Source organism: Rutidosis leptorrhynchoides, chromosome 1, assembly GCF_046630445.1.
Source record: "Rutidosis leptorrhynchoides isolate AG116_Rl617_1_P2 chromosome 1, CSIRO_AGI_Rlap_v1, whole genome shotgun sequence".
NCBI lineage: Eukaryota > Viridiplantae > Streptophyta > Magnoliopsida > Asterales > Asteraceae > Rutidosis > Rutidosis leptorrhynchoides.
This window is the reverse complement of record NC_092333.1, coordinates 287,682,357-287,692,479: the sequence shown is the minus strand read 5'-3', so window position 1 is coordinate 287,692,479 and position 10,123 is coordinate 287,682,357. Positions and strand designations below refer to the sequence as shown.

The window sequence follows — 10,123 nt, the reverse complement described above, 5'->3', positions numbered from 1 at the left end:
AATCTGTGAAAGTGAGTTATAGTCCCACTTTTAAAATCTAATATTTTTGGGATGAGAATACATGCAAGTTTTATAAATGATTTACAAAATAGACGCAAGTACGTGAAACTACATTCTATGGTTGAATTATCGAAATTGAATATGCCCCTCTTTATTAAGTCTGGTAATCTAAGAATTAGGGAACAGACACCCTAATTGACGCGAATCCTAAAGATAGATCTATTGGGCCTAACAAACCCCATCCAAAGTACCGGATGCTTTAGTACTTCGAAATTTATATCATATCCGAAGGGTGTCCCGGAATGATGGGGATATTCTTATATATGCATCTTGTTAATGTCGGTTACCAGGTGTTCACCATATGAATGATTTTTATCTCTATGTATGGGATGTGTATTGAAATATGAAATCTTGTGGTCTATTGTTACGATTTGATATATATAGGTTAAACCTATAACTCACCAACATTTTTGTTGACGTTTAAAGCATGTTTATTCTCAGGTGAATATTAAGAGCTTCCGCTGTTGCATACTAAAATAAGGACAAGATTTGGAGTCCATGTTTGTATGATATTGTGTAAAAACTGCATTCAAGAAACTGATTTCGATGTAACATATTTATATTGTAAACCATTATGTAATGGTCGTGTGTAAACAGGATATTTTAGATTATCATTATTTGATAATCTACGTAAAGCTTTTTAAACCTTCATTTATAAAATAAAGGTTATGGTTTGTTTTAAAAATGAATGCAGTCTTTGAAAAACGTCTCATATAGAGGTCAAAACCTCGCAACGAAATCAATTAATATGGAACGTTTTTAATCAATAAGAACGGGACATTTCAGGTTCCAAGGGGGAGGGATAAGTCCACTAGGTTTATACATGTAAAGCTTATAAAAGGTGGTTACTAGATGGTTGTTTATGGGGATTACATGTTAACTAGATTCCATGCAAGTTAACTAACTAGTTACAAGTTAAAGTGATACTTACACTTTGAAAGAGTGGGCTAACTAAGCCCACTTAAAGGTAGGGTGGGCTTACAAGTCTTAATTCATGAGTCCATTAACTAATCAAAGCCCAAGTTCAATTAATTAACAATTAAACCCAATTAAAGCCCAAGTAGCTAACTAATAGTCTTAGTTAATTAAAATGATTAATAAAATTAATCATGAATGTAAATAATATCTAGAAATATTATTCGTGAAGTTCCGGGTGTCACAAAGACGTTTCGGGCCATTAAAGTCAAGTTCGGGAAATCATGGCAACATGTAAATGTAATAACGTACATTCGTTTAAACACGCGTATTAATAATAATAATTATTAATAAAATAACGTTGGAAATTCCAGGGTCGTTACATTATTCATCACAAACGGAGTTACGGTTTAGAAGTTATAGCCTTTCAAAAACACAGTCTCAAGCGCACTCTTGTTCATGTTACCAGTGATTATTTGTACTAAAATGAACAAACATAGGGACTGATTTGAGACTTCAAAATGCAAATAAGGACTGATTTTGCAGTAAATAATTGGGAGGGACTATTTGGGATAAAATGAACGAACATAGGGACTATTTTGGTAATTTACTCTTCTAAAATTTTTTTGAATTCCCTTTCTCATTTTCAATTCCGTCATATCTGCACAACACACAACTGCTCTCTCTATCGTGACCATCTCTTTTCTCATCTTTATCTTTTCTTATAATCTAAAATCTATTGTGTTTATCCTATTTAGATTTAAAAAATTATTTTGGTTCTCATTTAGCTTCGTGTATCGATTAGTAACACTTGTTGATTATCCCCAATTACATCTTTATCAAACCCTAAAAAAAAACTCTTGCCAGGTCAAATTACATAATCGTTTGTGTTAATTGGATGTTCTGCGAATAGATGCTGCCATTCCTTCAATTAATCACCACTGGTATTGTTTTTTATTTTTTATCTTCTCCTTTGGAGTTGACGTTTGTGTATTGAGTCACCGCTTTCACCTTCGTTCAATTACTTGGCAATGAGCAACAATTTAAGGGTTTTTCCCTTTGTGGTTGTGGTGTTTGAAAATGAAATTAGGTTTAGTTATAGTTGTGCAATTTATGTAGCTATGATATATTCATATGATTTTCTCTGCAATAGTTGTATACGAACAAGTCGTGTTTTTGGAAAGAGGAATTCGTAAAATGTATTTGTTTTCAGATGGACTTTTGGACTTCGAACACCAACTAAGTATTCGTGGTTACAAATTCAACCAAACTAATCCAAAACAGATGGTAGAAATTCCATATTTGGGCGTAACCCTAATTCAGATCTAGGTTTCCATAGAGGTTATTTTAATTGGTTTTTTAGTTTTGTTTATTGCATATTGTCATAATATTTAATAACTATGCTTCTTTTTAACTCTTCTTTAAGCTATCCTCCATATTTTGATTCTATAAGTACAATGGTCAATATGAGTACCATACTTCAGAACCCTATTTCTCTGATTTCCTCTTTTGATTTGCTTTTCAATCTCGATATTTAATGTATCCTAATCATTTGATATCAATGAAAAAGTCATAAATTTTTTTTATTGGAATCAAATGTATTACATGATCAGGTGTGATAAATTCAATGTTTGATATCAAAGGCTTCCATGTACAAACTATTGCTTGCTTATTACCTGTACATAATTAGATAAGAAACAATAGATGACATCAAAGGCTTTCATTTTTTGGGTGACTGCATTAGAACACGAATAGCTGATATATCCATATAATCAGGTAAGAGACGGTAATGGACATAAAGTTTTTTCATACGGTTCATCATTATTTGGTATTTAAAATGTTGTGTTTGTGCAGTACGCTCATAAGAAGTGTGTTCAACATTTGTGTAATGAAAAGGGTGACCTAACTTATGAGATATGCCATCATCGATATTCAAAGTGAGTGACGTTTCAAATTAGTTGTTTTCACATGATATTGTTGCCACTCTTGACTATTACATCATTGATTTTCAACTGCCTTACTCGTCTATTAGTTTTTACGCATTTAAACTATTTAAGCATGTAACTATAAATGTGTTTTGCTGTAATATCGTATATCTATTGGTATATTTTTTATGAGATCTCGTTGTAATGTGATCAACATCCTCAAATTTTGCAGTTACTACAACTTATGTCTGGAGTGGTCACAAACTGAATTTAGTTACATATGAGTTGATACGACTTGTAGGTGGTGGCTTAGCTGGTATAACTGCTGCTCCATTAACGTTTCCTTTGGATGACGTTAGAACTTAGAACACGTCTCTCAGCACAGGTTAGAATTTGTGGTATGTTTCTTTTATTAGCTTAGTTGTTAGCCAAGAAAATGTAATTCACAACCTTTTAGCATACTCCACATTTTAATTGCAACACTTCAAAAAATCTGTTACTACCATGGTTTGAGATTTGGTTCATATGAAAATGCTTATATGTGTTTTTGGTATTGCAGACTAAAGTGACTTACTATAGAGGTATATGGCATGCTTTATGTACTATAAGTAGGGAAGAGGGCATCTTTGGACTATACAAAAGACTTGGTGCTTGTTTATTGGTATTTATCCTTTAAATACTAATTTTTAATTATTTTAGGTGTATACTTTTCTTCCTTTTAACTACATGATTTACATGGTGAGTGTCCTAACTTTTAGCAGTTAGCTTTCTAGTTTACGATACTGCAAGATCTTATTGGTTTTATATAGTTTACTTGAAGTACCCGGTGACTTGTGAGATATAACTTAACATGTTTTAGGATACTAATTTGTTTTTAACTTTTCTATGCTTTATTTTTGGTAGTTTCTCAAAGAGTATACTTTTATGTGTTTGCTTAACCTTTTGAAGACTTGTAATTGAGGATCTTGACCACTAACTTTTGAGTGTTCTCTTCACATGCCATTTTTGGTAGAACTAGCGATAAATAATTAGTAGAAATTTACAATTTGAAGTTATGTTTATTATCTCATGTAACCTTTACACTCTGCAATGTTTCCAAGAAATAATCATTAACATTTCATTTACTTTTTTTTGCAGGTTCATTTAGAGCAAAATAAAAGACTGAAATGGAAGGCAGTTCAAGTAATGTGAACCGAGATGAATTTTGGGGGAATACAGATTGGACTAGATGGTGTGGGGTAGACGTTCAAGTGACCATGAAAAATAAAAATTGCTTAGGCTAATTGGTTTATTTGATACAGTCAATGACGCTATTGGTGATTCTATTGCATGGCCTTGTGCGTTTATCTCGATATGTCCTTGTTAAACTTGTAATAATTAAGATTAAAATTAATTTTTATTACATGCACCTTTGTGGTTATAAATGGATGGTTTATTTGTAGGTGGTACCTTTGGATTTATAAAGATACATGCTGATCCAAGACGTGATGCGTTGCTTTTCATTGTCTTTGCTTTCTATGCCAAATTTTATTTGAAGTCTTTATATGTTGGATTATTTATGAACTTTTTATGTTTAGTGTTTTTCATCTACATTATGGAAAAACTTATGAAGTATAATTATGTTTACATTATATTTGTTTTACAATATAATTTATTAATTAGGTGTCCATAATCATATTAAATAAAAACCGCAAACGCCAAACCATCCAAAGTTCCAAAACCGAATCGGAATTGGATATCCTAACTGGACCTGAATAACTAAATCAGACTCGAACATCCGATCTGAATCCGATTATCCGAGTCGTGTTCAAAAGTTCAAACCCGGTCCGAATAACCGAATCGGAACCGAATCCGAACCGGAACCGAATATCCGAACCATATCTGAATATCGATCTGAAAATCATTCAAATAAGGACTTTTTTAATAGTACCAACCTTAAAAAATCATTATATTAGGACTCTGTATGTGATACTAAAGTAACATATCATTATATATGAGGACTCATTTTATGGTTTTAAGGTTTAAGATATTTATATTAAGACTTTTTTTAGTGGTTACTAATCTTAAAAATCATTATATTAGGACTCTTTTATGTGGTACTAAAGTAACATTTGTGCATATTGGGACCTTTATTCTTGGTACTGAACAAGAATATCGATACATTAGGACTCTTTTTATTGGTACTAATGTAGTATTTTTTTATAATAGGACTCGTATTTTGGTACTAACATAATAATGAAACCATTTTTGTTAGTCCTTGCGAAATATAAATTTAAATAGGACCCCTTTATTGGTACTAATATTTTTTTTTTAATACTTTTGAGACCCTTTTGTATGTCCTAATCTAAATAGAAGTCACTCGATATATACTTGTAAGGACTTTTCTGTGTGGTTATTATATATATTATAGGTAGGGGTGGGCATAATATCCGAATCCGAATCCGCAATCCGAATTATCCGAAAATCCGATCCGAAAATATCCGAAAATTCGGATATCCGAAAATCGGATATCCGGATTTTCGGATTCGGATATCGGATCAATTTTCCAAAATTTTCGGATATTCGGATAATCCGATATCCGAAATAAAATACACTTATTATTAATATATTTATTGTATTTATAGTTTAGTAGCCCAATGTTATCGCTTATGGACCTTATAGTTTTCAAGTTAAACTAAACTTTTAACTTTTAAGAGTAAAAAGAACAAAGATAACAGATAGAAACAATCAATCGTTACAAAGAGTAAAGTTAGTATCCTTTGAACTTTTATTAATACTCTTTCTTGTTGAAACTAACTTGCATTCATATTTGGATACACTTTTTGTTTAGTTCATCCTTAAAAGATGAATTTGTATCATTTTTATTGTAACAATTATGACATACTAATTATAACTTGATTTGAGTTGTATAAAACATAAAGTTATTATTTGATATAGAATAAATCACTATATAAGAAATAAATCACAGTACATCAAAAGTTATAAGAAATATAGCAGTATATGTTAAGCAGATAATTTGTATGAATATCTCTATATAAACATTTAACCAGATATAACTGTCATGTTTATGTTACGATGATGTGTTAATCATGTTTTGAACTTTGTTATGTTTTTTACGATGATGTATTAATCATGTTTTGAACTTTTGTAATACGAACTATAGAATGTTGAGCTTAGGCGTATGTGACTTGTTATGTAATATATGTATTGGCATTTGTATTTTTTGCATTTATTAGATATAGTTCGGATATTCGGAAAATCCGGTATCCGAATCCGAAATTTCGGATATCCGATTTTCGGATATCCGAAATTTCGGATTCGGATTTCGGATGGCCGTATTCACTATACGAATTTTCGAATATCCGAAATTTCGGATATCCGGTTTTGCCCACCCCTAATTATAGGACCCGATAATTGGTTTCATAATCTTATTACTTTTTAGGACACTTTTTTGCGTCTATACTTTATACGACCGCCTTAGTTTGTACACATGTCATGTTGGTCCTTTCAGGCCAAAAGGTCCTATAAAGTGATTATAGGACCAAATTGGGTGTCCTATATGTACACTTTTGTTGTAGTGGAATTACAATATGCAAGATTGGGAGAAATTTCTGGTAGAGGTGCACTTGATGCTCAAAACTGCGGAACAGAATATTCCATATAAGGTTTCCAATCCAAGTGTCCTGATGATTAGGGATGGTAAGGTGAAAAAGAATAAGCCAAAAACTTGGGGAAAAGGAAAAGGAAACTCAATTGCTAAGAAGAAAATTTCACCACCTCCCAAGAAAGAAAACCCAGCGAAAGATGCTGAATGTTTCCACTGTGGAAAAGTTGGCCACTGGAGAAGGAACTGTCCTTCCTACCTATCTGAGTTGAGAAAAGGCAAAGCTGGCCAGACCAGCAAATCAGGTATATTTCATATACAATTATATACTTTTTCTAGTGATTCCTGAATTTTTGATACTGGTTGTGGTACTCACATCTGTAACAATATGCAGGGAATGAGAAGAAGTAAGAGACTGAAGAACAACACACTAGACTAAAGAGTGGGCAATGGGGCTAGAGCTACTGTCGAAGCTATTATAACGACCCATACTAATCCATCTGGACGAATACATTACATTTGATTACATCGCGAGGTACTTGACCTCTATATGATACATTTTACAAACATTGCATTCGTTTTTAAAAGACAAACTTTCATTTCATCGAAAGTTGACGGCATGCATACCATTTCATAATATATCCAACTATAATTTACTTAATAATATTCTTGATGAACTCAACGACTCGAATGTAACGTCTTTTGAAATATGTCATGAATAACTCCAAGTAATATCTCTAAAAAGAGAAAATGCACAGCGGAAGATTTCTTTCATACCTGAGAATAAACATGCTTTCAAGTGTCAACCAAAAGGCTGGTGAGTTCATTAGTTTAACATAAATAATCATTTCCATCATTTTAATAGACCACAAGATTTTCATTTTTCATTTCTCATAAATATACGTCCCATGCATAGAGACAAAAAACATTCTTATGGATTGAACACCTGGTAACCGACCTTAACAAGATGCATATAGAATATCCACATCATTCCGGGACTACCTTCGGACATGATAAATTCGAAGTACTAAAGCATCCGGTACTTTGGATGGTGTAACGACCTTGGTTTTTCCAATTTATATTAATAATATTTATTATTAATACTTGTGATTTAATGAGCGTATTTTTATACATTTACTTGTTACCGTACATGACTTGGTGATAATGCTAAAAACGAACATATATTTCATAGCATTATTCCTCAAGAAAGACAAACTTTTAGTTGCAATTGTTCTATTTACAAGTTATATTCGTTTAAATAATAAAAGGTGAAGACAAAAGATAGATTCGACGAATTGAAGACGCAAACGACCAAAAAGCTCAAAAGTACAAAATACAATCAAAGAGGTTCCAATTATTGATAAGAAACGTCTCAAAATTACAAGAGTACAAGATTCAAAATGCAAAGTACAAGATATTAAATTGTACGCAAGGACGTTCAAAAATCCGGAACCGGGACCAGAGTCAACTCTCAACGCTCGACGCAACGGACTAAAAATTACAAGTTAACTATGTATATAAATATAATATAATATATAATTAATTCTATAAATTATATATATATATATATATATATATATATATATATATATATATATATATATATATATATATATATATATATATATATATATATATATATTATATTTATATATTAAAACCGTCGGCAAAGAAGATCCAAACTTGTGTGAGCTGTAAAAACAAACTCCGCGACTTGCGGAGTTTGAAGGGTTAGAATGCCGCGAGTCGCGGAGCCTCCCTGGACAAAAATGCCTATAAAAGCCAGCGCAATTCGACGTTTTATATATCCAAAATATCAATCTCTCTATCTATATTATACGATATATATATATATATAATTTATATTTTAATTTAAATTTTAATTTTAATTCCTAATAATAAGGGTATGTTAGCGAATGTTGTAAGGGTGTAAGTCAAAATTCTGTCCGTGTAACGCTACGCTATTTTTAATCATTGTAAGTTATGTTCAACCTTTTTAATTTAATATCTCGTAGCTAAGTTATTATTATGCTTATTTAATCCGAAGTAATCATGATGTTGGTCTAATTACTAAAATTGGGTAATTGGGCTTTGTACCATAATTGGGGTTTGGACAAAAGAACGACACTTGTGGAAATTAGACTATGGGCTATTAATGGGCTTTATATTTGTTTAACTAAATGATAGTTTGTTAATTTTAATATAAAGATTTACAATTGGATGTCCCTATAAATAACCATATACACTCGATCGGACACGATGGACGGGGTATTTATATGTACGAATAATCGTTCATTTAACCGGACACGGGAATGAATTAATAATCTATGGAATTATTAAAACAGGGGTGAAATTATGTACAAGGACACTTGGCGTAATTGTTAACAAAGTATTAAACCTTGGATTACACGCAGTCGATATCCTGGTGTAATTATTAAACAAAGTATTAAAACCTTGTTACAGTTTAAGTCCCCAATTAGTTGGAATATTTGACTTCGGGTATAAGGATAATTTGACGAGGATACTCGCATTTTATATTTATAACTGATGGACTGTTATGGACAAAAACCAGACGGACATATTGAATAATCCAGGACAAAGGACAATTAACCCCTGGGCATAAAACTAAAATCAACACGTCAACATCATGATTACGGAAGTTTAAATAAGCATAATTATTTTATTTCATATTTAATTTCCTTTATTTTATATTTAATTGCACTTCTAATTATCGCACTTTTATTTATTGTCATTGTATTTAATTGCACTTTTAATTATCGTACTTTTTAATTATCGCAATTTTATTTTATCGCACTTTTATTTATCGCAATTTCATTATCGTTATTTACTTTACGCTTTAAATTAAGTTATATTTATTTTTAATATTTTACATTAGGTTTTAACTGCGACTAAAGTTTTAAAATCGACAAACCGGTCATTAAACGGTAAAAACCCCCTTTATAATAATAATATTACTTATTTATATATTTGTATTTTTATAAATTAAAACTAATATAGCGTTAAGCTTTGTTTAAAGATTTTTCCCTGTGGAACGAACCGGATTTACTAAAAACTACACTACTGTACGATTAGGTACACTGCCTATAAGTGTTGTAGCAAGGTTTAAGTATATCCATTCTATAAATAAATAAATATCTTGTGTAAAATTGTATCGTATTCAATAGTTTTTTCTTGTAAAATTTAATAGTATTTTATACCCCTTAGCTTTAACTATCAAGTATTTTTGGCGCCGCTGCCGGGGATCGCCGAAGCGAAACGCCACACATATAAAAAAAAAGAGATTTTTTTTAAGTTTTATTTAGTTTTTGTAAAAATACATTTTAAATAAAAAAAATATAAAAAAACCGAAAAAAAATTTATATATATAAATTTATTTTTTTAGATTTCTATTTATAAAATTATAAAGTATTTCTATTTTTATTTTAGTTTTTAAAACATAAGTTTTTATTTAATTTATATAAATATTTTATTTAATTATTAAAACAGAAAAATATAAAAAACAAATAAATAAAAAAACTGACCTGTCGAAAACTTGACCTACCTTTTTTGGACCTGCAACCTCCGCGACTTGCGGAGGTATTGAACTGGTTCAACTGCG

At 30.9% G+C, this 10,123-nt stretch overlaps 1 long non-coding RNA gene across 4 annotated transcripts; it reads left to right on the top strand.

Annotated features, from left to right (window-relative positions):
• The first annotated feature begins 1,770 nt into the window (after positions 1 to 1,770).
• LOC139869998 (uncharacterized) lies at positions 1,771 to 4,451 on the top strand. 4 transcript variants are annotated; one of them, XR_011766517.1, is made up of 5 exons: positions 1,771 to 2,912; positions 3,133 to 3,285; positions 3,460 to 3,561; positions 4,038 to 4,237; positions 4,343 to 4,451. It is a non-coding gene; the product is annotated as an uncharacterized lncRNA (long non-coding RNA). The 4 variants fall into 4 exon arrangements; XR_011766519.1 differs by having other exon boundaries at positions 1,771 to 1,919; positions 2,830 to 2,912; positions 4,038 to 4,413; XR_011766518.1 differs by having other exon boundaries at positions 1,771 to 2,751; positions 2,830 to 2,912; positions 4,038 to 4,413.
• The last annotated feature ends 5,672 nt before the right edge of the window (positions 4,452 to 10,123 follow it).